Source organism: Triticum aestivum, chromosome 7A (genome assembly GCF_018294505.1).
Source record: "Triticum aestivum cultivar Chinese Spring chromosome 7A, IWGSC CS RefSeq v2.1, whole genome shotgun sequence".
Lineage (NCBI taxonomy): Eukaryota > Viridiplantae > Streptophyta > Magnoliopsida > Poales > Poaceae > Triticum > Triticum aestivum.
In genome coordinates this window covers 202,576,382-202,579,827 of record NC_057812.1, presented here as the reverse complement: position 1 = coordinate 202,579,827, position 3,446 = coordinate 202,576,382, and positions in this window count along the sequence as shown.

The following is a 3,446-nucleotide window of genomic DNA, read 5'->3' as shown; positions in this document are numbered from 1 at the left end:
GGCTCCTCGCGCGGGTGCGGGCGGCGGAAGACGCGGGCCGGGGAGGGCCCGCCCCGGGCCTCGCAGGCTGGCGGCGGAGGAGGCCGGGCGGTGCCACGTGGCACGTCCTGATTGGGCGCGGGGGCAGTGGTGCGTTGTCCGGTGGTGGCGGACGTGTCCGGCCGCGCGGAGAGGAGCGGGGCTAGGATTAGGGTGCGAAATGGACCCGGAATTTCGGGGAAGAGGCCTATATATATAGGTAGAGGGAGCTAGGAGGCTCCAAATTGAGCATGGTTTTCGGCCACGCGATCATGGTCGAACGACCTAAATGATGGAGGGGTTTTGGTGGGTTTGGGGCCACTTTGGAGGGGTGTTGGGCTGCAACACACAAGAGGCCTTTTCAGTCCCGGTTAACCGTTGGAGTACCAAACGAAGACCAAATGACACGAAACTTGACAGGCGGTCTACCGTAGTAAACCAAGGCTGCATGACAAGTCTCGGTCCAATCCTAAAACATTTAACACCCGCACACGAAAAGAGGTAGAAAGGGACACCGGAGGACATAGGAGCGCCGGAATGCAAAACGGACAACGGGGAAAATGCTCGGATGCATGAGACGAACATGTATGCAAATGCGATGCACACGATGACATGATATGAGATGCATGACAAAGACAAAAGCAACACGACGACAAAAACCCGACAACAAGAAATAACATAACTTAGTGCCGGAAATGGCAAGAGTTGGAATACAAATATGGCAAGTTACATACGGGGTGTTACAGCTCCGAAGACTTCGACGGTATGGACGACGAAGCCAGAGACGAACAGGAACCACCACCCTCAGGGTGCTGGACCGCCACCTCATCATATGATATATACATGGTGGACACCCCCAAGGAAGGCAATGGCGACGAGACAGCGGAGGATGACCCCTCCAAGAAGTAGCCCAAGCGCCGATGTCAGCGGCGGCGCTCTAAGTCCCGCCACAGCAAGAGCAGTGATACCGGCACAGGAGATAATAACACTCCAGATAGCACCGAAGACAACATCAATCCCCTCCAGCACGGGGTAGAGCTAGAGGACGAACAAGCTAGCCCTCTAGAGCAGGCAGCAGATGGAGAACCGGAGGAAGAAAATTACATGCCTCTCTCCGAAGACGAGGCGAGCCTCGGCGCGACGATTTTATTGTGCCTGAGGACCCCGTCGAGCAAGAGCGCTTCAAGCGCCAACTTATGGCCACGACAAATAGCCTGAAGAAAAAACAGCAACAGCTTCAAGCTGATCAAGACTTGCTAGCAGACAGGTGGACCGAAGTCCTTGCGGCCGAGGAGCTTGAACTCGAGCGCCCGTCCAAGAGTTACCCAAAGCGCAGGTTGCAACCTCACCTCGAGGAGGAAACATTGAACACTCATTCACCTGTGCACGATGCGGCTTGATACGTCTCCAACGTATCTATAATTTTTGATAGCTCCATGCTATATTATCTACAGTTCTGGACATTATTGGCTTTATTATCCACTTTTATATTATTTTTGGGACTAACTATTAACCGGAGCCCAACCCCAGAATTGTTGTTTTTTTCCTGTTTTAGGGTTTTGACGAAAAGGAATATCAAACGGAGTCCAAACGGAATGAAACCTTCGGGAACGTGATTTTCTCAACAAACAAGACCCGGAGACTTGGACCCTACTCAGAAATAAAAAGAGGAGGCCACGAGGTAGGGGGCGCGCCCACCCCATCAGGTGTGCCCTCCACCTCGTGGCCCCCCTGTTGCTCCACGACGTACTTCCTCCTCCTATATATACTACGTACCCCCAAACGATCAGATACGGAGCCAAAAACCTAATTCCACTGCCGCAACTTTCTGTATCCCTAAGATCCCATCTTGGGGCCTGTTCCGGAGCTCCACGCGGAGGGGGCATCAATCACGGAGGGCTTCTACATCAACACCATAGCCTCTCCGATGAAGTGTGAGTAGTTTAACTCAGACCTACGGGTCCATAGTTAGTACCTAGATGGCTTCTTCTCTCTTTTTGGATCTCAATACAATGTTCTCCCTCTCTCTTGTGGAGAACTATTCGATGTAATCTTCTTTTTGTGGTGTGTTTGTTGAGACCGATGAATTGTGGGTTTATGATCAAGTCTATCTATGAATAATATTTGAATCTTCTCTGAATTCTTTTAATGTATGATTGGTAATCTTTGCAAGTATCTTCGAATTATCAGTTTGGTTTGGCCTACTAGATTGATCTTTCTTGCATGGGAGAAGTGCTTAGCTTTGGGTTCAATCTTGTGGTGTCCTTTCCCAATGACAGTAGGGGCAGCAAGGCACGTATTGTATTGTTGCCATCGAGGATAACAAGATGGGTTTTTATTCATATTGCATGAGTCTATCCCTCTACAATCATGTCATCTTGCTTAAGGCGTTACTCTGTTTTTTAACTTAATACTATAGATGCATGCTGGATAGCGGTCGATGAGTGGAGTAATAGTAGTAGAATGCAGGCAGGAGTTGGTCTACTTGTCTCGGACGTGATGCCTATATACATGATCATACCTAGATATTCTCATAACTATGCTCAATTCTATCAATTGCTCAACAGTAATTTTTTCACCCACCGTAGAATACTTATTCTCTCGAGAGAAGCCACTAGTGAAACCTATGCCCCCCGGGTCTATCTTCGTCATATTGATCTCCTACTACTTAGTTATTTCCTTTGTTATTTACTTTGCCTTTATTTTACTTTGCATCTTTATCATAAAAATACCAAAAATATTATCTTATCATATCTATCAGATCTCACTCTCGTAAGTGGCCTTATAGGGATTGACAACCCATATTTGTGTTGGTTGCGAGGATTTATTTGTTTTGTGTAGGTACGAGGGACTCGCGCGTAGCCTCCTACTGATTGATACCTTGTTCTCAAAAACTGAGGGAAATACTTATGCTACTTTGCTGCATCATCCCTTCCTCTTCGGGGAAAACCAATGCAGTGCTCAAGAGGTAGCAAGAAGGATTTCTGGCGCCGTTGCCGGGGAGGTCTACGCAAAAGTCAACATTCCAAGTACCCATCACATACCTGTATCTCCCGCATTGTATTATTTGCCATTTTTCCTCTCGTTTCCTCTCCCCCACTTCACCCTTGCCATTTTATTTGCCCTCTCTCTCTATCCTCTCTCCCTCTCTATTTCCTCTTTTTGCCCACTTGCTTTTTGTTTGCTTGTGTGTTAGTTTGCTTGCTTGTCACGATGGTTCAAGATAATACTAAATTGTGTGACTTCACCAACACCAACAATAATGATTTTATTAGCACTCCGATTGCTCCTCTTACCGATAATGAATCTTGTGGAATTAATATTGCTTTGCTGAATCTTGTCATGAAAGATCCGTTTTCCGACCTTCCTAGTGAAGATGCCGCTACCCATCTAAATAGCTTCAGTGATTTGTGTGACATGCAAAAGAA